The 26300-nt window shown below is 47.1% G+C and overlaps 1 pseudogene; it reads right to left on the bottom strand.

Moving 5' to 3' along the window:
- LOC120977560 overlaps positions 1 to 26300 on the bottom strand; it is a 140854-nt pseudogene that overhangs the window by 99059 nt on the left and 15495 nt on the right.

Genomic DNA, 26300 nt, shown 5'->3' with positions numbered 1-26300 from the left:
TCGAATACCTTAGGGTGTCTACTTTCCGAAATGGGGTCATTTGTGGGGTATTTTTACTGTCTGGGCATTGTAGAACCTCAGGAAACATGACAGGTGCTTAGAAAGTCAGAGCTGCTTTAAAATGCGGAAATTCACATTTTTGTACCATAGTTTGTAAACGCTATAACTTTTGCGCAAACCAATAAAGATACACTTATTGCATTTTTTTTTATCAAAGACATGTAGAAAAATAAATTTAGAGAAAAATTTATATAGAAATGTAGTTTTTTTATTTTATTTTACAACTGAAAGTGAAAAATGTAATTTATTTGCAAAAAATCCGGTCAATTTCGATTAATAGCAAAAAAAGTAAAAATGTCAGCAGCAATGAAATACCACCAAATCAAAGCTCTATTAGTGAGAAAAAAAGGAGGTAAAATTCATTTGGGTGGTAAGTTGTATGACCGAGCAATAAACCGTGAAAGTAGTGTAGTGCAGAATTGTAAAAAATGGTCTGGTCATTAAGGGGGTTTAAGCTAGGGGAGCTGAGGTGGTTAACAGTGACCATCCTCAGAGCTCCGTTCCCTTAAAATGTGACCTCCACAACACCCTTCCCCCTTAACAGTGACTTCTACAGCACTCCGCCCCATAACACCGACCTCTATAGCAGACCATCCTCTTAACTCCTTAAGGACAAAAGCCATATCTCACCTTAAGGACCAGGCCATTTTTTTAAATCTGACTAGTGTCACTTTAAGTGGTGATAACTTTAAAACAGTTTGACTTATCCAGGCCATTCTGAGATAGTTTTTTCGTCACATATTGTACTTCATGACACTGGTAAAATGAAGTAAAAAAATAATCATTTTTATTTATAAAAAAAATACCAAATGTACCAAAATTTTGGAAAAATTTGCAAATTTCCAAGTTTCAATTTCTCTACTTCTATAATGCATAGTAATACTTCCAAAAATAGTTATTACTTTACATTCCCCATATGTCTACTTCATGTTTGGATCATTTTGGGAATGACATTTTAGTTTTTGGGGACGTTACAGGGCTTAGAAGTTTAGAAGCAAATCTTGAAATTTTTCAGAAATTTTCAAAAACCCAATTTTTAGGGACCAGTTCAGGTCTGAAGTCACTTTGTGAGGCTTACATAATAGAAACCACCCAAAAATGACCTCATTCTAGAAACTACACCCTTCAAGGTATTTAAAACTGATTTTACAAACATTGTTGACCCTTTAGGTGTTCCACAAGAGTTAATGGCAAATGGAAATAGGGTTAACAGAAAAACAAAATGCTATATTTATTGCCCGATTCTGTAGTTTGCAGAAACACCCCATATGTGGCCGTAAACTACTGTACGGGCACACGGTAGGGCGTAGAGGGAAAAGTGCGCCGTGTGGTTTTTGGAAGGCAGATTTTGCTGGACTGGTTTATTTACACCATTTCCCATTTGAAGCCCCCCTGATGCACCCCATAAAAGTGACCCCATCTAAGAAACTACATCCCTCAAGGTATTTAAAACTGATTTTACAAACTTTGTTAACCCTTTAGGTGTTGCACAAGAGTTATTGGCAAATGGAGATGAAATTTGAGAATTTAAATTTTTTGGCAAATTTTCCATTTTAATCCATTTTTTCCAGTAACAAAGCAAGGGTTAACAGCCAAACAAAACGCTATATTTATTGCCCCGATTCTGTAGTTTGCAGAAACACCCCATATGTGGCCATAAACTACTGTATGGGCACACAGTAGGGTGTAAAGGGAAAGGTGCGCCGTGTGGTTTTTGGAAGGCAGATTTTGCTGGACTGGTTTATTTACACCATGTCCTATTTGAAGCCCCCCTGATGAAGAGTAGAAACTCCATAAAAGTGACCCCATTTTGGAAACTACGGGATAAGCTGGCAGTTTTGTTAGGACTATTTTTAGGGTACATATGATTTTTGGTTGCTTTATATTACATTTTTGTGAGGCAAGGTTACCAAAAATAGAAATTCTGAAATTTAATTTCCATTTGCCATAAACTGTTGAGGAACACCTAAAGGGTTAATAAAGTTTGTAAAATCTGTTTTGATTACCTTGAGGGGTGTAGTTTCTTAGATGGGCTCGCTTTTATGGAGTTTCTACTCTAGGGGTGCATCAGGTGGGCTTTAAATGGGACATGGTGCCAAAGAAAAAGGCCATCAAAATCTGCCTTCCAGAAACCATACGGCGTTCCTGCGTTTCTGTAAACTGCAGAATCAGGGTAATAAATATTACGCTTTGTTTGGCTGTTAACCCTTGCTTTGTTACTGGAAAAAACGGATTAAAATGAAAATTTGCCCAAAAATTGCTGTTTTGGCACCGTTTTTATTAAAAAAAAATTACTGTGTTCATCTGAGGGGTTAGGTCATGGGATATTTTTATAGAGCAGATTCTTACAGATGCGGCAATACCTAATATGTCTCTTTTTTATTTATTTATGTTTTACACTATATTATCTTTTGATAAACAAAAAAAATAAAACATTTTAGTATCTCCATAGTCTAAGAGTCAGTTTAAAAAAATAAAATAAGACTCTTAGACTATGAAGATCAACTGTCCGAAGTTGATCAGCGGTGGGGTTTGCGATGCGCTAACAGAGGCCAGACGCTAAGAGTGCAGGCCACAGTCAGCGTACGCAGAAAAAAAAAAAAAAACACTTGCGCCCAAAAAAAATATGGGGGGGAGGGGGTCAGGGGGGCAAGCTGCAGCACCCCTGGAGGGTCTAGGACCCCCAACACCCGATTTAGGGTGATGCAACAAAAATGTTTTTGTTTTTTTTCTCACTAACTATCCCTGATTTAGGGTGATGCAACAAAAATGTTTTGTTTTTTTTCTCACTAACTATCCCTGAATATCCTTGCCTAACCTAACCTTTCCCTAAATATCTGGGTGCACAGATGGGGGTGCTGGGGTACAGATGGGGTGCTGGGTGATGATCCCTGCCTAGATGGGGGTGCTAGCTCTGAGATCCGATGCAGCACTCCTCTCTCCTCGGCTCAAGGACTGAGAAGGAGGAAGAGAGGAACGCTGCTGTAATTTGAACTGCCCGCCACTGCAGCCGACCAATGAGAGGCGATCCTGAGAGGTGATGTCACCATCACCTCTCAGGATCGCAGGATGGTGATTGGTGGTGTATTATCACACCACCGATCACCATCCTGTTCCGGGTTATCGGGTCCCAAGAGACCCGAATAACCCGGAAACGCAGCAAACCGCAGGTCTGAATTGACCTGCAGTTTGCTGCGATCGCCGACACAGGGGGGTCACAGGACCCCCCGGCGCATTGACCCAAGGTTCCTGCTCAATGATTTATACAGGAACAAGGGTTCTGATCACTGCCCACCGGGCGGCGGTGATCGGAACTATACATGACGTACCGGTACGTCATGTGTCCGAGAGAGGTTAACTGTGACCTCCACCGTTCCCTGCCCTCTTAACAGTGACCTCCACAGTACCCTGCTGCCTTGAAAGTGACCTCCACAGCAGCTGCCCCTTTAATAGTGACCTCCACAGTCCCCTGACCCCTTAACAGTGACCTGCACAACACCAGCCACTTTAACAGTGACCTCCACAGTAGCCATCCCTTTATTAGTGACCTCCACAGTACCCCATCTCCTTAACAGTGATTTCCACAATAACCCGCCCCCTTAACAGTGACCTCTACGGCACTCTGCCCCTTAACACGGACCTCCATAGCGGACCGTCCCCTTTATTGTGACCTCCACAGTAGCCTGCCCCCTTAACTATGACCTCCACAGCACTCCGGTCCTTTAACAGTCTTATCCACAGCGCCGTGCCCCTTTTAAAGGTGACCTACAGCAGTGAAGAAAAATGGCTGGGTTGTTATGGAAACCTGGTGTAAAACTGTGTGCATGTCGAAATTTAAGGACCTGCGAGCTTCTATTGGCTGATAAGGGTCATGTGACTGTGTGTATGGGAGTTGGGATATGAGGAAAAATTCCTGCAGGCTTCTATTGGCTAATGCAGGTCATGTGATGGTGCCATATTTGCATTTTTTAGGAATATCTCAGGAATGGTACGTCCTAGAGAGCTGAGACACCCCAGACACCCCAGACACCCAATGTACCTATGTGCCAAATTTGGTTCAGATCGGTCCAGTCATTTGGCTGTGCATAAAGATCAGACAGACAGAAATTAATTTTTATATATACAGTGGATATAAAAAGTCTACACACCCCTGTTAAAATGTCAGGTTTCTGTGATGTAAAAAAATGAGACAAAGATAAATCATTTCAGAACTTTGTCCACCTTTAATGTGACCTATAAACTGTACAACTCAATTGAAAAACAAACTGAAATCTTTTAGGTAGAGGGAAAAAAATATATAAAAATAAAATAATATGGTTGCATAAGTGTGCACACCCTTAAACTAATACTTTGTTGAAGCATGGCACATTTTGACTTGGCAAGATTTGCCCACTCTTCTTTGCAAAAACACTCCAAATCTGTCAGATTGCGAGGGCATCTCCTGTGCACAGCCCTCTTCAGATCACCCCACAGATTTTCAATCGGATTCAGGTCTGGGCTCTGGCTGGGCCATTCAAAAACTTTAATCTTCTTCTGGTGAAGCCATTCCTTTGTTGATTTGGATGTATGCTTTGGGTCGTTGTCATGCTGAAAGATGAAGTTCCTCTTCATGTCCAGTTTTCTAGCAGAAGCCTGAAGGTTTTGTGCCAATATTGACTGGTATTTGGAACTGTTCATAATTCCTTCTAGCTTAAAGGGGTTCTGCACTTTGTTTTAACTGATGATCTATCCTCTGGATAGATAATGAGCTTCTGATCGACCGGGGTCCGACAACCGTGACCCCCGCCGATCAGCTGTTTGAGAAGGCAGCGGCGCTCCCTTCTGTTTACCCCTGGCCCACTCACGTCACGACTAGTATCAACTAGCATGGGCGGGGCTAAGCTCTGTTCACTTGAATAGAGCTTAGCCGCGCCCACGCTAGTTGATACTAGTCGTGACGTCAGTGGGCCGGCGGTAAACAGTGAGAAGGCCGTGGCGCTACTGGAGCGCCGCTGCCTTCTCAAACAGCTGATCGGCGGGGTCCCGGGTGTCGGACCCCGGCCGATCAGAAGCTGATGATCTATCCAGAGGATAGATCATCAGTTAAAACAAAGTGCAGAACCCCTTTAACTAAGGCCCCAGTTCCAGCTGAAGAAAAACAGCCCCAAAGCATGATGCTGCCACCACAATGCTTCACTGTGGGTATGGTGTTCTTTTGGTGATGTGCAGTGTTGTTTTTGTGCCAAACATATCTTTTGGAATTATGGACAAAAAGTTCAACCTTGGTTTCATCAGACCATAACACCTTTTCCCACATGCTTTTGGGAGACTCCAGATGTGCTTTTGCAAAATGTAGCCTGGCTTGGATGTTTTTCTTCGTAAGAAAAGGCTTTTGTCTTGCCACTCTACCCCATAGCCCAGATATATGAAGAATACAGGAGAGTGTTGTCACATGTACCACACAGCCAGTACTTGCCAGATATTCCTGCAGCTCCTTTAATGTTGCTGTAGGCCTCTTGGTAGCCTCCCAGACCAGTTTTCTTCTCGTCTTTTCATCCATTTTGGAGGGATGTCCAGTTCTTGGTAATGTCACTGTTATGCCATATTTTCTCCACTTGATAATGACTGTCTTCACTGTGTTCAATGGTATATCTAATGCCTTGGAAATTCTTTTGCACCCTTCTCCTGACTGATACCTTTTAACAATGAGATTCCTCTGATGCTTTGGAAGCTCTCTGTGGACCATGGCTTTTGCTGTGGGATGGGACTAAGAAAATTTCAGGAAAGACCAATTAGAACAGCTTTATTTGGGGTTAATCAGAGGCACTTTAAATGATGGCAGGTGTATGCTGACTCCTATTTAACATGATTTTAAATGTGATTGATTAATTCTGAACACAGCTACATCCCCAGTTATAAGAGGGTGTGCACACTTAAGAAACCACATTATTTTAGTTTTTTTTGTTTTCTTCCCTCTACCTAAAAGATTTCAGTTTATTTTTCAATTGAGTTGTACAGTTAAAGGTGGAAAAAGTTCTGAAATGATTTATCTTTGTCTCATTTTTTTACATCACAGAAACCTGACATTTTAACAGGGGTGTGTAGATTTTTTATATCTCCTGTATACTAGCAGAAGGACCCGACCCCAAAACACATTGCCCAACTTCTCCTGAGTACGGCGAGACCAGATGTGTGACACTTTTTTGCAGCCTAGGTGGGCAAAGGGGCCCACATTCCAAAGAGCACCTTTAGGATTTCACAGGTCATTTTTTACACATTTTGATTTCTAACTACTTACCACACATTAGGGCCCTTAGAATGCCAGGGCAGTGTAACTACCCCACAAGTGACCCCATTTTGGAAAGAAGACACCCCAAGGTATTTCGTGATGGGCATAGTGAGTTCATGGAAGTTTTTGTTTTTTGTCACAAGTTAGTGGAATATGAGACTTTGTAAGAAAAAAAAATAAAAAATCTTCCTTTTCCGCTAACTTGTGACAAAAAATTCTAGGAACATGCCATGCCCCTCACGGAATACCTTGGGGTGTCTTCTTTCCACAAAGTCTCCCTTTCCGCTAACTTGGGACAAAAATTTCAATCTTTCATGGACTCAATATGCCCCTCACGGAATACCTTGGGATGTCTTCTTTCCGAAATGAGGTCACATGTGGGGTATTTATACTACCCTGGCCTTAAAGCGTGAGAAGAAGTCTGGAATATAAATGTCTAAAAAAATGTACGCATTTGGATTCCCTGAGGGGTATGGTGAGTTCATGTGAGATTTTATTTTTTGACACAAGTTAGCGGAATATGAGACTTTGTAAGAAAAAAATAAATAAATAAATAAATAAATTTCCGCCAACTTGGGCCCAAAAAATGTCTGAATGGAGCCTTACAGGGGGGTGATCAATGACAGGGGGGTGATCAGGGAGTCTATATGGGGTGATCACCCCCCTGTCATTGATCACCCCCATGTAAGGCTCCATTCAGAGGTCCGTATGTGTTTTGCGGATCCGATCCATGTATCCGTGGATCTGTAAAAAACATACGGACGTCTAAATGGAGCCTTACAGGGGGGTGATCAATGATAGCGGGGTGATCAATGACAGGGGGGTGATCAGGGAGTCTATATGGGGTGATCACCCCCCTGTCATTGATCACACCCCTGTAAGGCTTCATTCAGATGTCCGTATGTGTTTTGCGGATCTGATCCATGTATCCGTGGATCCGTAAAAAAACATACGGACGTCTGAATGGAGCCTTACAGGGGGGTGATCAATGATAGGGGGGTGATCAATGACAGGGGGGTGATCAGGGAGTCTATATGGGGTGATCACCCCCCTGTAATGCTCCTTTCTGACGTCTGTATGTGTTTTGCGGATCCGATCCATGTATCCGTGGATCCGTAAAAAACATACGGACGTCTGAATGGAGCCTTACAGGGGGGTGATCAATGACAGGGGGGTGATCAGGGAGTCTATATGGGGTGATCACCCCCCTGTAAGGCTCCATTCAGACGTCTGTATGTGTTTTGCGGATCCGATCCATGTATCCGTGGATCCGTAAAAAACATACGGACGTCTGAATGGAGCCCTACAGGGGGGTGATCAATGACAGGGGGGTGATCAATGACAGGGGGGTGATCAGGGAGTCTATATGGGGTGATCACCCCCCTGTCATTGATTTTTTTAACCCCTAACAGGTATATTAGATGCTGTTTTGATAACAGCGTCTAATATACCTGCTACCTGGTCCTCTGGTGGTCCCTTTTGCTTGGATCGACCACCAGAGGACACAGGCAGCTCAGTAATAAGTAGCACCAAACACCACTACACTACACCCCCCCTGTCACTTATTAACCCCTTATTAACCCCTGATCACCCCTGATCACCCCATATAGACTCCCTGATCACCCCCCTGTCATTGATCACCCCCCCTGTCATTGATCACCCCCTTGTAAGGCTCCATTCAGACGTCCGTATGTGTTTTGCGGATCCGATCCATGTATCCGTGGATCCGTAAAAAACATACGGACGTCTGAATGGAGCCTTACAAGGGGGTGATCAATGACAGGGGGGTGATCAGGGAGTCTATATGGGGTGATCAGGGGTGATCAGGGGGTTAATAAGGGGTTAATAAGTGACAGGGGGGGTGTAGTGTAGTGGTGTTTGGTGCTACTTATTACTGAGCTGCCTGTGTCCTCTGGTGGTCGATCCAAGCAAAAGGGACCACCAGAGGACCAGGTAGCAGGTATATTAGACGCTGTTATCAAAACAGTGTCTAATATACCTCTTAGTGTCGGGATTTGAACCTGTGACCAGCCATATCCCAGGCGGTAGCCCTGCTTACTAGGCTACCGTCCTCTCTGGACATTCCTCCCTGAAACCTATTATGTAACCTCAGTCTTGCCAAGCCTTGCTCATCACCCTTGATTCCCCACACCTGGTACTTTCCTATATAAGTCCAGCCCCTTGCACTCTAGCTTGCTGATTATTGAGCTCCTGAGCCTTGATCAAGCTTCTCCTCATCTGCTGCTCTTGCTACTACTGAAAGTCCACTGCTGACCAGGAATTGCCTACCGACTACTCTTCTGCTTTGTCCCTACCTACTGAACTGCTACCACCGTTGCCATCCGGATTGTCTGACCACACTTACTGCCGCCTGCCCTGACCCACCGCCTGCCTACCGACTACTCTTCTGCTTTGTCCCTACCTACTGAACTGCTACCACCGTTGCCATCCGGATTGTCTGACCACGCTTACTGCCGCCTGCCCTGACCCACCGCCTGCCTACCGACTACGCCTCTGCCAGACTTCCTGCACCTCCTACCTGCCTGCGGTCCCTGCCACTGGGCTCCACTCCTACCTCCAGCCAGCGGTCCTCTGACTCAGGTGAGCCTGTAGGACTGTTACAGAATAATCAGCCACACTATGGAGTCCGCAATGGCCACTCTGCGTAAGCAGGTCTCCGAATTTCAAGAATTTGGTACTACATATCAGGAGAAATTTGCCGAGCTCCAAGGCGTAGTCCAAAGCCAACAGAGGGAGATTATTGAACTACAGAGGCAACTCCTGGACGTCCGCGGCGCGCCCGCAGACACCCGCATGCCACTCCCATCAAGATTCAGCGGCGACAGACGCCAGTATCGGGGGTTTCTAAACCAATGCCGCATCTATTTTCAGATGTACCCGGCCCCCTTCACCACCGATAAAAAGAAGGTGCTATTCGTGGTCAATCTCCTGACGGATGAAGCATTAGCATGGGCATCACCATACGTGGAGACTAACAGTCAGCTCCTGGACAACCTCATCACCGCTATGAGCCAAGTCTTCGATGACCCCAACCGCTGTGCGACAGCCGAGGCATGACTACATGGTCTGCGGCAAGGGAGACGCTCCGTCGCCGAATACACCGCCGAGTTTCACCGTTGGGTCACGGACACCACCTGGAACCCAGCGGCACAGAGAAGCCAATTCCGGCGAGGCCTGTCCAAATTAATAAAGGACGAACTCGCCAGAGTTGAGGCCCCGGACGATCTGGATGACTTCATTCAGTTATGCATCCGGATAGATCAAAGACTCTCCGAGAGGAAGAAAGAAAGACTCTGGTCCTCGGACCACAGACCCACTTACTCCTTCTCTTCCACCGCCCAGCGCGACCCCCAGTCAGTAACTGAACCTATGCAGGTCGACGCTCTACGTAGGTCTCTATTCACAGCTGAGAAGGAGAGAAGGCTGGCCGAAAACCTCTGCCTCTACTGTGGGGAGCCGGGTCATTTTTCCGTCAAATGTCCTCATAAGATCTGAAAGACTATTGCCGTCACGGAGCTAAAGGAGCAACCACAGACTCCAACCCCGCCAGCAGCCCCTGAAAATAACAACACGGCGGCTCATGGATCCCACTTCATCATCCCCATCCTCATCGACATTGAGGGGCGACAACTCCCCTGTTCAGCGATGTTAGACTCCGGGGCGGGAGGCAACTTCATGGACCTAACCTTCGCCCGCGAAAAGAACATTCCACTGACAATCAAGGCAACCCCTGTTGACCTGGAAACCGTCGACGGATCCCCACTCTCCTCGGGGCCGGCCACTCACGAGACCACCGAACTACAACTCCTCATAGAACCAGATCACCGTGAAAAGATCCACTTCTCTCTGATCGCCTCCCCGAAGTTCCCAGTGATCTTGGGCATCCCATTGTTGGCCACCCACAACCCCTCGGTGGACTGGGAAACCCGCTGGATACGATTCCCATCCGAGTTCTGCACGCTAAATTGCTCCCACAAACCCGTCCTTCCACCCGAAGACACCACCATCTCAAAAATATCCGTCAAGGATCTGCTACCCCCTCAATACCGCGAGTTCCAGGATGTCTGCGACAAGAAAAACGCAGACAAGCTGCCACCACACCGACCCTACGACTGCCCTATAGAACTGTTGCCCGGGGCCGAAATACCCCTTGGCAGTATCTACTCCCTCTCAGAGCCTGAACTCAAGGCTCTGAAAGAGTACCTGGACGAGGACCTGAGGAAGGGGTTCATCCGGCCCTCCACCTCCCCCGCGGGAGCCCCCTTTTTCTTCGTAGAGAAAAAAGACTCCTCCCTGCGTCCCTGCATAGACTACAGAAAGCTTAATGACATAACCGTAAAAAAACGGTACCCGCTCCCACTGATTTCCGAACTCCTTGAGAGACTCCGGGAACCGAAGATCTTCACCAAACTCGACCTTCGAGGGGCCTACAACCTCGTCCGAATCCGCCCTGGGGACGAATGGAAGACCGCCTTCCGGACACATTATGGTCATTTCGAGTACCTGGACATGCCTTTCGGACTCTGCAATGCTCCCGCCACCTTCCAGCACTTCATTAACGACGTCCTCAGGGACATGCTGGATCTGTTTGTAGTCGTTTACCTGGACGACATATTTATCTTCTCTGAAGACCTCGAGCAGCACCGCGAACACGTCCGCAGGGTACTGTAGAGACCCAGACAGAACTCTCTCTATATCAAGCTAGAGAAATGCGAGTTTGAGCGAACCACCACTCAGTTCCTCGGATACATCATCTCCCCAGAGGGCCTAAGTATGGACCCGGGGAAGGTCCAAGCTGTGATGAACTGGCCTGTTCCGAAAAACGAGAAGGAGATACAAAGATTCATTGGCTTCGCCAACTTCTATCGGAAGTTTATCCGGAACTTCTCCAAGGTCATAGCACCAATCACCCAACTCACCAAGAAGGCAGTCCCCTTCTCCTGGACACCCGAGGCCCAGGAGGCCTTCACCAAGTTGAAACTCCTCTTCACTTCTGCCCCAATCCTAATCCACCCGAACCCCGAGCTCCCATTTACAGTCAAAGTGGATGCATCAGACTCTGCGGTGGGGGCAGTTTTGTCACAACGGACAGGGGAGAGGATGCTATTACACCCGTGCGCATATTTCTCCGACCAGATGTCCCCCTCCGAGAAGAACTATGACATCGGGAACAAAGAACTACTGGCGATCAAGGATGCCTTCTCCGACTGGAGACACCTGCTGGAGGGAGCCACCAACCCCATAATCGTACTAACTGACCACAAGAACCTCGAGTTCATCCGCAGCGCTAAGAGACTCTCAGTCAGACAGGCCAAATGGAGCCTATTCTTTTCCCGCTTCAACTATCTCATCACCTATCGCCCTGGATCAAAAAGCGGCAAGGCTGACGCCCTCTCCAGAATGTTTTCCGAGCCCTCACAGAGTAACAAGGGCCAAAATAACATCTTACCCGAGAGAAGGGTCGTAGGGGCCACCTACTCTAAAGAACTCCTGGGCACAATCAAAGAAGGATACGAAAATGACCCCTTCCTCGCCCACCCCACAGGGAATATCAGCCTTACGTTTAAGAACGGTCATTGGTTTCATCAGGACCTACAACTATATGTACCAGAAATCGCACGGCTCGAAGTGCTCAAACTCAACCATGACTTCAAGCTGGCCGGCCATTCTGGCACAAGAAAGACCCAGGAGCTTCTCTCCCGCTCCTTCTGGTGGCCAACATACAAGGAGGACATCAAGATGTACATCTCCTCGTGCGCGGTCTGTGCCCGCAATAAGACTCCTCGTTCCTCCCCCGTGGGTCTGTTACAACCCCTCCCTATTCCCTCCCGCCCCTGGGGCTCGATCTCCATGGACTTTGTGGTAGACCTTCCTCCTTCAAAAGGGATGAACACTATCCTGGTTGTGGTCGACCGTCTCACCAAGATGGCCCATTTCATCCCCTACAAAGGCATACCCACCGCCAAACAGACGGCCGATCTAATTCTCAGAGAGGTCTTCAGGCTGCATGGGATCCCGGACGACGTGGTCTTCGACCGAGGCGTACAATTTGCCTCAAAGTTCTGGAAGAACTTCTGCCTGGCGCTCAGGGTTAAAGTGAACCTATCCTCCGCTTTCCACCCTCAGTCAAACGGGCAGACTGAGAGAACTAATCAGACCCTAGAGCAGTACCTACGCTATTTCAGCTCCCACCTGCAGGATGACTGGCTTGACCATCTCCCCACGGCCGAGTTCGCCTACAACAATGCTGAGCATAGCTCAACCAAGCACACCCCTTTCTTTGCTAACACAGGCTCGCACCCGGTGTTCATTCCCCACCTGCCCGTCGCCTCCACCCACCCAGCAGTGGCCGAACGTCTAACAACCCTAGGGGAGGCACAAAAGAACATTATAGACAACCCCCAGAGGCGTTTTAAACAGGGAGCAGACAGACGTCACAAACCCACCCCGGGCTTCCATGTGGGAGACAAGGTGTGGCTGTCCACCAGGAACCTCAGATTGAAGGTCCCCTCCAAAAAGTTGGCCCAAAGATACATGGGTCCGTTTCGGATCACCGCACAAATCAACGAGGTCACATTCGGGCACGACCTTCCGGACTCCATTAGGGTGCACCCTGTCTTCCATTGCTCACTCCACTCCTCAAGCCATACGTGGAGAACACCTTCACAGGCCGCCACTCGCCCCCTCCACCACCCGTGAGGGTACAGGGTGAAGAAGAATACGTTCTCGCAAAGATCCTCGACTCCAGGATCCACCGGGGAAGACTACAATACCTAATTGGGTGGGAGGGTTACCCTCCCGAGGATAACTCCTGGGAGCCAGAAGAAAATGTCCACGCCCTCAGACTGGTAAAAGAGTTCCACCAACAGCACCCCGGTAAGCCTGCCCCTGCGGTGCCCGGAGGTCACCTTGGAAGGGGGGGAGTACTGTCGGGATTCGAACCTGTGACCAGCCACATCCCAGGCGGTAGCCCTGCTTACTAGGCTACCGTCCTCTCTGGACATTCCTCCCTGAAACCTATTATGTAACCTCAGTCTTGCCAAGCCTTGCTCATCACCCTTGATTCCCCACACCTGGTACTTCCCTATATAAGTCCAGCCCCTTGCACTCTAGCTTGCTAATTATTGAGCTCCTGAGCCTTGATCAAGCTTCTCCTCATCTGCTGCTCTTGCTACTACTGAAAGTCCACTGCTGACCAGGAATTGCCTACCGACTACTCTTCTGCTTTGTCCCTACCTACTGAACTGCTACCACCGTTGCCATCCGGATTGCCTGACCACGCTTACTGCCGCCTGCCCTGACCCACCGCCTGCCTACCGACTACTTTTCTGCTTTGTCCCTACCTACTGAACTGCTACCACCGTTGCCATCCGGATTGTCTGACCACGCTTACTGCCACCTGCCCTGACCCACCGCCTGCCTACCGACTACGCCTCTGCCAGACTTCCTGCACCTACTACCTGCCTGCGGTCCTTGCCACTGGGCTCCACTCCTACCTCCAGCCAGCGGTCCTCTGACTCAGGTGAGCCTGTAGGACTGTTACACTTAGGGGTTAAAAAAATTGCATCTACAGCCTGCCAGCGAACGATCGCCGCTGGCAGGCTGGAGATCCACTCGCTTACCTTCCGTTCCTATGAACGCGTGCGCCTGTGTGCGCGCGTTCACAGGAAATCTCGCGTCTCGCGAGATGACGCATAGATGCGTGACTCTGCCTGGAGCTGCCGCCTCCGGAACGCGATCCTGCGTTAGGCGGTCCGGAGGCGGTTAACAGTGACCTCCACAGCGCCCACCCCTTTAACAGTGACTTCCACAGTGCCCGCCACTTTAACAGTGACTTCCATAGTGCCCGCCCCTTTAACAGTAACCTCCACAGCACCCTGCCCCTTTAACAGTGACCTCCACAGCGCCCACCTCTTTAAGGGTCCAGTCACACGTCCGTAGGTGTTTTGCAGACTGCAAATTGCGCATTTGCAAAACAAGGACACCAGCAATGTGTGTTCTGCATTTCGTGGACCACACATTGCCGTCACTATAATAGAAAATGCCTTTTCTTGTCCGCAGTTTCAGACAAGAATAGGACATGTTCTATTTTTTCGGGAACGGAATGGCAGATCTGGAAGTTCTGATCCGGAAATTCAGAGGCGGACAGCACATAGTGTGCTGTCCGCATCCATTCTGGCCCCATTAAAAATGAATGGGTCCGCACCCATTCCGCAAAATTGCGGAACTGATCCGGACCCAAGTTGCGGATGTGTGAATGGACCCTAACAGTGATCTCCACAGCGCCCGCCTCTTTAACAGTGACCTCCACAGTGCCTGCCCCTTTAACAGTGACCTCCACAGCACCCTGCCCCTTTAATGTTAGGGCTACATGACTCAGAAACTCATTTTTATAATATAAGAGATATATGAGATCATCTCCAATATGTATTACACATTAAACACTGTTTTGAGGAATACCTCAGTTTTAATGACATCAGATAACACTCCTTGGTGTGCCTTTAAAACCCGCAAGGTAGTACTTTAGTAAATTGTACTCATGTGATAAAAGACTAGAGATAGCTTAAATTAGGCCATTAATAGCATGGTAATAAACCAGGGTCCTTACTAGCACATAGGCTTAGATCCCAAGTATCCAAAACAATCTATTCAATTCACTCTAACAGATCCTAAATCATGAACTCCCAAAATACTGTGAACAGTCTTGCTGAGCAATGACTTCCTTTTTATAATTTTCAATTTTTAATGAAAAATCATTATTCTTACCGTAATCTCATGATCTCTTTACTTGCCCAGGTTACCTTACTTAAACTTTACTTTCATAAGAGCTGTTGTTAACCCAAGATTTCTCTGAACAGTAATTGTGGCATGAAATCAGCTTTCTTAAAGGGAACCAGTAACCTGGATTTTGGGTATAGAGCTCAGGACATGGGTTGCTAGATGGCGGCTAGTACATCCGCAATACCCAGTCCCCATAGCTCTGTGTGCTTTTATTGTGTAAAAAAAACGATTTGATACATATGCAAATTAACCTGAGATGAGTCAGAGCTTGAAAATATGACTCTTCTCTGGTCACACAAGTAAGATATGACTTTGATAATCTTTTAGGGTACTGTAGTTGCCCCATTCCAGTTATTACTTTAGTTGCCCTCCTCTGAACCCTCTCCAGCTCTGCTATGTCTGCCTTGTTTACAGGAGCCCAGAAATGTACACAGTACTCCATGTGTGGTCTGACTAGCGATTTGCAAAGTGGTAGGACTATGTTCTTATCACGGGCATCTATGCCCCTTTTGATGCAACCCATTATCTTATTGGCCTTGGCAGCAGCTGCCTGACACTGGTTTTTGCAGCTTAGTTTGCTGTTTTTTAAAATTCCTAGATCCTTTTCCATGTCAGTGTTACCGGGTGTTTTACCATTTAGTATGTACGAATGACTTGCATTATTCCTTCCCATGTGCATAACTTTACATTTGTCAGTGTTAAACCTCATCTGCCACTTCACTGCCCAAGCCTCCAATCTATCCAGATCCCTCTGTAGTAGTATACTGTCCTCTTCCGTGTTAATTACCGTATTTTTCGCTTTATAAGACGCACTTTTTCCCCCCCAAAAGTGGGGGGAAAATGGCAGTGCGTCTTATAAAGCGAACACTGCCATGTTTACTTTGGTCACGCTGATACATCGCAAGCCGCGATGCATCAGAGGGGTGGGACGAGGGGACGGAGGCTGGCAACACTCGCGGCGGGACACGGTGCAGTAACTGTACTGTAATACATCGGGCCCCGCTCACGGCAATTATCACATGAACAGTCTATAATCTTCAAGCAGTATCTCTGCTTTAAACTAGGGCAATCCTCTGTAGCAGTACAACTCACTATGAAAGGGGCAGGCAGGGCGGCAGCGTAACCTCGCGATTCTCACTCATTCACGCTCCTCCCACTTCATTCATGGGAAGGAGGTGGGAGGAGAGTGAATGAGTGAGAATCGCGAGGTTACGCTGCCGCCCTGCCTGCCGCTTTCATAGTGAGTTGTACTACTACAGAGGATTGCCCTAGTTTAAATCAGAGATACTGCTTGAAGATTATAGACTTTACATATAGAAGAAAGCAGAGTGTAATGAAGCAGTTTTCATAACAGTACTCACTATGAAAGCAGCGGTCCAGCCGGCATGTGACATCACTCACTCGGTCATGCTCCTCCCACTTCATTAATGAAGCTGGCAGGAGTGTGACTGACTGAGTGAGTGACCTCACGTGCTGGCCAGACTGCTGCTTTCATAGTGAGTACTGTTATAGAAGAAAGCAGAGCCATTAAAAGATTTTATATATAAAATCTACTGTGTGCCCTGTGGTGTAATGGGGGTCACTATTCACAAAGGGACAATATACTGTGACACATATGATACTGTGACCAGCATAAGATCATCTTATGCTGGTCACAGTGTCATATGTGTCACAGTATATTGTCCCTGTGTGAATAGTGACCCCCATTACATAAGATGCTATATATGATGCTACATCCCCCGTAGTAGTGTATCATCTACACATCCCCCTCATAACAGTGCGTCATCCACAGATCCCCCATAACAGTGCGTCATCCACAGATCCCCCATAACAGTGCGTCATCCACAGGTCCCCCCATAACAGTGTCATCCACAGGTCCCCCCATAACAGTGTGTCATCCACAGGTCCCCCCATAACAGTGCGTCATCCACAGACCACCATTAGTTCAAAACCCCTCCAAAAGCACACCTTTTGGTTCAATTTTTTTTTCTTATTTTCCTCCTCAAAAATCTAGGTGCGTCTTATCATCAGGTGCGTCTTATAAAGCGAAAAATACTAGAGATGGGACGGGGGATTCGTCGAATCCACGAATCCCTCGAATCTTGCTGGATTCGTGGGATTCGTGGACTCGAATCCAGACGTAATTTGCCTGAAACGAATCCGACGAATCCGGTGGGAGGGACTGGGAGGAGGAGCTGGGGGCCGATGCGTTCACTGTGCTCCGGCCCCTCCGCTCCAGTAGTTATAAAATGTGTAATTGTGATTAATAATCATGCTGCCCCCTCTGTCTGTAATATTACATTCAACAAATCTTACTTACAGGGCTACTGCTATCGTAATCCAGGCCGGCCGGGCAGACGAGCGGCGGCGCAAGCAGGTGACATCAGTCAGTGACGCTGCCGCTCGTCTGCCCGGCCGGCCTGTTACGATAGCAGTAGCCCTGTAAGTAAGGTTAATTGAATGTAATACTACAGACAGGGGGGGTAGCATGATTATTAATCAGAATTACACATTTTATAACTACTGCAGCGGCAATGGGGGGTCTGTGGATGACACTGTTAAGGGGTGGGTCTGTGGATGGCACTGTTATAGGGTGGGGGGGTCTGTGGATGGCACTGTTATAGGGTGGGGGGGGTCTGTGGATGGCACTGTTATGGGGTGGGGGGTCTGTGGATGGCACTGTTATAGGGTGGGGGGGGTCTGTGAATGGCACTGTTATAGGATGGGGGGGGTCTGTGGATGGCACTGTTATGGGGTGGGGGGTGTCTGTGGATGGCACTGTTATGGGGTGGGGGGGTCTGTGGATGGCACTGTTATGGGGTGGGGGGTCTGTGGATGGCACTGTTATGGGGTGGGGGGTCTGTGGATGGCACTGTTATGGGGTGGGGGGGTCTGTGGATGGCACTGTTATGGGGCGGGGGGGTCTGTGGATGGCACTGTTATGGGGTGGGGGCGTCTGTGGATGGCACTGTTATGGGGTGGGGGGTCTGTGGATGGCACTGTTATGGGGTGGGGGGGTCTGTGGATGGCACTGTTATGGGGTGGGGGGATCTGTGAATGCCAGGGGGAGAGGTGAGAGGCACTATGATACTACTGGCACATTGGGGGAGGCACTATGATACGGGCACATTATGGGGGAGGTGGCACTATGATACGGGCACATGGGGGGAGGAGAGAGGCTCTACGCACTTGATACTGGCACATGATTAGGGGGGCATCTATGGGGACACTTACTGGCACATTATTGGGTGGCACTGTGGGGCCACTTCTTATTGGCACATTATTGGGGGGCACTATGGGGGCATCTACTGAGGCCACAAAGAAGGGGTATTTTATATGGGGGGCTCTGTGTGGTACTAGTATTATCAGGGGTATTATCTGTTTCTGCAGTATAGTATTGGGGAGCACAGCGGAACAGTATTGGGGGTGTTAGGATGATTTGTCCAGAAGATGGGAGGATGATGGAAAAGTAGTAAACTAAGATATATTTTTTTTTGTCAAGCTGCAGAGACGAAAAATGGCTGAAAACTGGTGGTCTGGTCTGAAGGTCTGAAAGGAGAAGATGAGGAAAGAGAACATCTACAAGAGACGTCACTGGATGTAAGAGGTATGTGGCTGTATTACCCTGTGTGTTCTGTAGTGATAGGAGCAGGGGTCATCGCGGTCATATAGGGTGCGACCGTGACTGGGAGGTGGAGGTTCAGACAAACTGACGCGGTCTGACTTTGTTTCTTACACCGTGCGTTCACACAATTATGTACAGGATTCGTAGGATTCGAGATTCGAAAGATTCAATATATTCGAGAACCTTTTCGGATTCGGATTCGAAAAAAATTGGATTCGTCCCACCTCTAAAAAATACTGTACTTTGCACAGTTTAGTGTCATCTGCGAAAATTGATATTTTACTATGCAAGCCTTCTACAAGATCATTAATAAATATATTGAAGAGAATAGGGCCCAATACTGACCCTTGAGGTACCCCACTAGTGACAGTGACCCAATCTGAGTGTGTACCGTTAATAACCACCCTCTGTTTTCTATCATTGAGCCAGTTACTTACCCACTCACAGACATTTTCTCCCAGTCCGAACATTCTCATTTTATATACTAACCTTTTATGTGGTACAGTGTCAAATGCTTTGGAGAAGTCCAGATATACGACATCCATTGATTCGCTGCTGTCAATTCTAGAACTTACCTCCTCATAGAAACTGATTAAATTAGTTTGGCATGACCGATCCCTCATGAAGCCACGCTGATATGGCAATATTTGCTTATTTCCGTTGAGATGCTCTAAGATAGCATCTCTTAGAAAACCTTCAAACTGTTTACCCACAACAGATGTTAAACTTACCGGCCTATAGTTTCCAGGCTCTGTTTTTGGACCCTTTTTAAATATTGGCACCACATTTGCTATGCGCCAATCCTGTGGGGCATTCCCTGTCAGTATAGAGTCTGCAAATATCAGAAATAAGGGTCTGGCTATGACATCACTTAATTACCTTAGGATACCGGGGTGTATGCCATCCGGTCCTGGCGATTTGTCTATTTTAATCTTTTTAAGTCGCTGTTGTACTTTTTCCTGGGTCAGACAGGGCACTTTTAATGGGGAATTTATTTTTACATTCAGCATTGCATCTGACAGTTTATTTTCCTCAGTGAATACATTGGAGAAAAAAATATTTTACAGATTTGCTTTCTCCTCGTCGCTCTCTGCGACTCCCCCCTCATTATTCTTTAAAGGGCCGACACCTTCAGATTTATACTTTTTAACATTTATATAATTGAAGAACATTTTAGGGTTAGTTTTACTCTCATTGGTGAAAACTGGCACAGTCAGGAAAAGGTTACTGTGTGTATAAACAGGGACATTGAACTTCTCCAGTTGATGCAAAAAAATTTGATGCTTGGTCCCAACAAGCCACAGGTTTTTTTCCTATAACACTGTTTGTTTAAACACCATCTGCCCCTGATAAGGGACAATTTTTGGAAACTTTATAATAGGAAAAAACAACATATGTGACAGACTAGTGTGTTTTTAAACATGCTGTTTGTTAACATCGTCAAACATGTGTTTACCCATAGCTATATATGTCAGTATCTCTGTGACATTATTTTCTATTGCTGTCATTGCATTCAAGAGCTCAAAAGGGTGAAAGTAGGGGAGAGAATGAGCTAAAATTTTCAGGGCAACTGGAGCAAATTTCGATTAGATACAAATCAATAAGGGTCCGAACTGAACTTTTTTTTAAAATTGCCAAATTAGGCACAAAACAAATCTCAAAAAGTTCTCTCATCTCTAATGCATTAACGGGGTTCTCCAGGATTTCGTCAAATAAACATTACTTTATTATAAACATTTTTACAAATAGCATTTATTATTAAGAATGTCCACTAGAGAAAATTATTTAATCACAGCTAGGACAATTACCTGTCAGACGGAAGATAATGATGAGTGGTATATATTTTTGGTGGTACTTCTTCACAGAGTACCACCAATTATAAAACGTATCCTTTATTCTATTTTTATAAAAACAACCCCACAAAAGAAATTACAAATACACAAAACAAATAATGATGGATACGATAGGGACACAGTGATCCTTGATCCTCCAAGATACTGGAGGGGACTGTTCTTCAGTAGAGATGTCGCGAACGTAAAATTTTCCGTTCGCGAATGGCGAACGCGAATTTCCGCAAATGTTCGCGAACGGGCGAACCGCCATAGACTTCAATAGGCAGGCAAATTTTAAAACCTACAGGGACTGGCCACAATAGTGATGGAAAAGTTGTTTCAAGGGGACTAACACCTGGACTGTGGCATGCCGGAGGGGGATCCATGGCAAAACTCCCATGGAAAATTACATAGTTGACGCAGAGTCGGGTTTTAATCCATAAAGGGCATAAATCACCTAACAATCCTAATTTTTTTTGAACAACGTGGTTTAAAACATCCAGTGTGTGTATACGATCAGGTATGATGTTGTATCGATCAGGTAGTGTAAGGGTTACGCCCGCTTCACAGACATTGACAGACCAAACTCCCCTTTTAATGCACCGCAAACAACTGCAAACAGTCCATTTGCCCAACCGCAAACTCCCCATTTGCACAAGGTTGGATACCAAGCTAGCCATGTCCCGTTGATGTCATTGAAGGTTTCTTCCTCCACCCAGCCACGTACAACACCAAGGGTCCCCGAAAGGTGAATTGAATAGATTTTTTGAACGGGGAGATGGTTAAAAAAACGCTGGCTCCCTCCCATTTGTTTGAATCCACGGTCACTGCGTCTATGCCATGCAATTTACTGTCACACCCGATATGAGTGTTATTTTCTGTAGTTCTCTCTTCTCATCAGTTTAATCCCTGTTACGTCCCCAATCTGGGGTCCATTTATTAAATAGATTTTTCGAACGGGGAGATGGTTAAAAAAACGCTGGCTCCCTCCCCTTTGTTTGAATCCACGCCACGGTCACTGCGTCTGCGCCGTGCAATTTACTGTCACACCCGATATGAGTGCTATTTTCTGTAGTTCTCTCTTCTCATCAATTTAATCCCTATTACGTCCCCAATCTGGGGTCCATTTATTAAATAGATTTTTCGAACGGGGAGATGGTTAAAAAAAACATCAGTTTAATCCCTGTTATGTCCCATATCAGGGATTGCCTTTTGTGAAAAAAAATTTAGGCCGGGTAGGTACCTTCGACTGCCTTCACAGTGACAGACCAAACTCTGATACACCAAACTGAATTGATTTTAGGAACCGGGAGATGGAAAAAGCAGCTTGGTCGGTCCTCTTACTCCCAAGTTAAGGCACTGCGCGTGCACGGAGCAATGTGCTGTTACACCCTATATGAGTGGTGTCTTAACTAGTACTATTCCTATCAGTTTAATCCCTGTTACGTCCCCTATCCGGGGACGTGTGTCGAATTGATTAACCATTGTCGAATTAACGAACCATTACGACATCCTGGAATAATTTAGTTCTGAGCTTTGTACTTGTTTGTATTGGAATTGATGGGGATTTTTTAATTTGTCTGTATTATTTCTAATAAACTATTAAGAGACTTTATTATGATTTTTTTTATTTTATGTATTAAAAACCCATACAACTTAAAAAAAAATGTTTTTTCTATGAAAAATTATCCAGCCGATCGCTTTTGGTCTTATCATAATTAAGCAACAGCCTTATCATCTGGGATGTGTCAACATTGCCAACACACTCATAGAGGTGATAATCGCTTCATTGTGATACGCAAGCCCCTTCACCACAACAAGGTAACGATCACGAAGGGGAATCGACACTTGTATGTGCCGTTTTTGTTTTGTTTTTGCAGCCACAGTGCAGCACCAGAGGCCAGAAAAATTAGGCATGTACACATACCTGAAAAATAATGGTATTGTTGCAGCCGCTGTTGTAGCAGCGGCCGGAAAAATTTATGTTTTCAAGGCAGAAAGGTGACTAAAACATTGTGATTGTGGCTTGAACCCTAGTTGGTGGCGGAGAATTCACGAAAGTCATCCGGTATGCAGAAATTAAATACAGCAGCGTGGGGACCATTTTGAGGCCAAGGCATGTCATCAGGCCTTTTGTTAGTCAAACGTATCCCCTACTGTCAGTCCCTTTGGGATCCATGCCTCATTCATCTTAATGAAGGTGAGGTAATCAACACTTTTTTGACCGAGGCGACTTCTTTTGTCAGTGACAATGCCTCCTGCTGCACTAAAGGTCCTTTCTGACAGGACACTTGAAGCGGGGCAGGCCAGAAGTTCTATCGCAAATTGGGATAGCTCAGGCCACAGGTCAAGCCTGCACACCCAGTAGTCAAGGAGTTCATCGCTCCTCAGAGTGTCGATATCTGCAGTTAAGGCGAGGTAGTCTGCTACATGTCGGTCGAGTCGTTCTCTAAGGCTGGTTCCCGAAGGGCTGTGGCGATGTGTAGGACTGAAAAAGCTCTGCATGTCCTCCATCAACAACACATCTGTAAAGCGTCCTGTCCTTGCCGCCGTGGTCGTGGTAGGAGGATTACTTTCACCTATTCCCCAGTTAGATTCCCGTTGTGCTGTGACATCGACCTTATAAGCTGTGTAAAGCATATTTTTTAGTTTGGTTTTGAACTGCTGCATCCTTTCTGACTTTCGGTAATTTGGTAACATTTCCGCCAGTTTGTGCTTATCCAGAAGGTCTAATAGCGTGGCCACCAGTACAGGTCGTTCTCCTTCATCCTTTTTATACGAGGGTCCCTCAACAGACATGACAGCATGAAAGACCGCACTTGCACAAGGTTGGATGCCGAGCTACTCATTTCCCTTTCCTCGTCCTCACTGATGTCATTGACGGTCTGTTCTTCCCCCCAGCCACGTACAACACCACGGGTCCCAGATAGGTGACAACAACGAGCTCCCTGGGATGCCTGCTGTGGTTGGTCTTCCTCCTCCTCAAAGCCACATTCCTCCTCTGACTCCTCTTCCTCACAATCATCTTGCAGCATTGCCGCAGGTCCGGCAAGCGATGATGACAAGGCTGTTTCTGGTGGTGATGGTGACCACAACTCTTGCTCTTCACGCTCATCTACAGCCTGATCCAGCACTCTTCGCAGGGCACGCTCCAGGAAGAAAACAAATGGGATGAGGTCGCTGATGGTGCCTTCGGTGCGACTGACTAGGTTTGTCACCTCCTCAAAAAGACGCATGAGCCTACAGGCATTGCGCATGAGCGTCCAGTAACGTGGCAAAAAAAATTCACAGCTCCGCAGAGGCTGCCCTAGCACCCCGGTCATACAAATACTCGTTGACGGCTTTTTCTTGTTGGAGCAGGCGGTCGAACATTAGGAGTGTTGAATTCCAACGTGTTGGGCTGTTGCAAATCAAGCGCCTCACTGGCATGTTGTTTCGGCGCTGAATGTCTGAAAAGTGCGCCATGGCCGTGTAGGAATGCCTGAAATGGCCACACACCTTCCTGGCCTGCTTGAGGACGTCCTGTAAGCCTGGGTACTTAGACACAAAGCGTTGTACGATGAGATTCAACACATGTGCAATGCATGGCACATGTGACAACTTGCCCAAATTCAATGCCGCCAACAAATTGCTTCCATTGTCACACACCACTTTGCTGATCTCCAGTTGGTGTGGGGTTAGTCACTGATCCACCTGTGCGTTCAGGGCGGACAGGAGTGCTGGTCCGGTGTGGCTCTCTGCTTTCAGGCTAGTCAACCCCAAGACAGCGTGACACTGTCGTATCTGGGATGTGGAATAGCCCCTGGGGAGCTGGGGGGATTGAGTTGATGCGCAGCCAGACGCCGCAGCAGAAGAAGACTCAGCCGAGGAGGTTATCGAAGAGGATTGAGTAGGAGGAGTAGAGGAGGTGGCAGTAGGCCTGCCTGCAAGTCGTGGCGGTGTCACCAACTCCACTGCAGAGCCACGCATTCCATGCTTGGCAGTCGTCAGCAGGTTGACCCAATGCGCAGTGTAGGTGCTATACCTGCCCTGACCGTCCTTTGCAGACCAGGTATCAGTGGTCAGATGGACCCTTGCCCCAACACTGTATGCCAGAGATGCCATGACTTCCTTTTCAATCACTGAGTAGAGGTTTGGGATTGTCTTTTTTGAAAAAAAAAATTGTCCGGGTACCTTCCACTGTGGTGTCCCAATAGCGACAAATTTTTTGAAGGCCTCAGACTCCACCAGCTGGTATGGAAAAAGCTGGCGGGCTAAGAGTTCCGTCAAACCAGCTCTCAGACGCCGGGCAAGGGGGTGACTCTGTGACATTGGCTTCCTACGCTCAAACATTTCCTTTACAGACACCTGACTGTGGGCAGATGAGATGGAACTGCTGAAGGTGAGAGGCGGAGTGGTGGGTGGTTGAGAGGGGGCAAGGAGGACAGCAGTGGTTGACGTGGCTGAAGATGCTGGACCAGGAGGAGGATGGTGGCTTTGAGCTTGTGTGCTGCTTCTACTCGTCATCATGTGTTGATCCCATAGGCGTTTGTGATGTGCGATCATGTGCCTTCGCAAAGCAGTTGTACCTAGGTGGATGTTGAATTTCCCACGACTCAGTTTCTTTGGCACAGGTTGCAAATGGCATCGCTCTTGTCAGAGGCAGACACACAAAAAAAAATGCCACACTGCTGAGCTTTGCAATGATGGCTTTCTGGTGGTGGCAACAGCATGTGTTGATTGGCGTGCTGTCTGGCTGACCCCGGGTGCCGATACATGCTGTCTGACTGTGCCACTAGCTCCTTGCGACGACCTCCCCCTGCTTCCAACTCGTCTCCTCCTTCTCTCTGTCTCCCCTTCTGAACTTTCCCCCTCTTCTTCTTCTCTTCGAGCAGGCACCCATGTGGCATCCACGGACACATCGTCATCATCAACCACTTCACTTGTATCTGACACCTCAGCAAAGGAAGCATCAGTGGGTACAACATCATCATCATCATCACACTGTACGTCCATGTGTGTAATGCTGCCTGACTGAGACATATCCCTGTTATCTCCATCCTCTGGCAATAATGGTTGCGCATCACTAATTTCATCCAACTGATGTGTAAATAACTCCTCTGAGGGATTAAGTGAAACGGCTGTGGTGGCTGTGGTGGTAGTGGTGGTGTTGGCGACGGGCGGGAGAGTGGTAACTTGAGAGCAGGTGACCGAAGCTGAGCTAAAGGAGGATGGTGCGTCAAGGTTCTTAGCGGAAGCTGTTGAAGATTGGGTGTCCTGTGTAAGCCAGTCAACTATTTTCTCAGAATTTTTGGGTTTCAGGGTACGTGGCCTCTGAACACTGGGCATTTTTCCAGGGCCAGTGGAAATCACAGCACCACGACCACGACGGCCTCTGCAGGGTGGCCTGCCTCTGCCTGTTATTTTTTATTAGATAAGTGTTACTATGCGTGCAAGGTACTGTGCCACCCTATATAAGTGGTGGGCAGTGGGCACAGTACAGTCTGTGTGGGCCTGACACACACTGGCTTGCAACTGTGATTATATCCCAGAAAAAGATTAAATATAATTTTTTTTATCTGCGAGGTATTTGTGAGTGAGTGACACCCTGTATCGGTATGAGTGGAGGCCTAGCCACTAGCCAGTGGCCACAATACAGTCTGTGTGGGCCTGACACACACGGGCTTGAAAATGTGATTATATCACAGAAAAATATTAAATCAATTTTTTTTTA

This window comes from Bufo bufo, chromosome 1 (genome assembly GCF_905171765.1).
Source record: "Bufo bufo chromosome 1, aBufBuf1.1, whole genome shotgun sequence".
Lineage (NCBI taxonomy): Eukaryota > Metazoa > Chordata > Amphibia > Anura > Bufonidae > Bufo > Bufo bufo.
The sequence above is the reverse complement of the archived record's forward strand: the minus strand, read 5'-3'. Positions and strand labels throughout refer to the sequence as shown.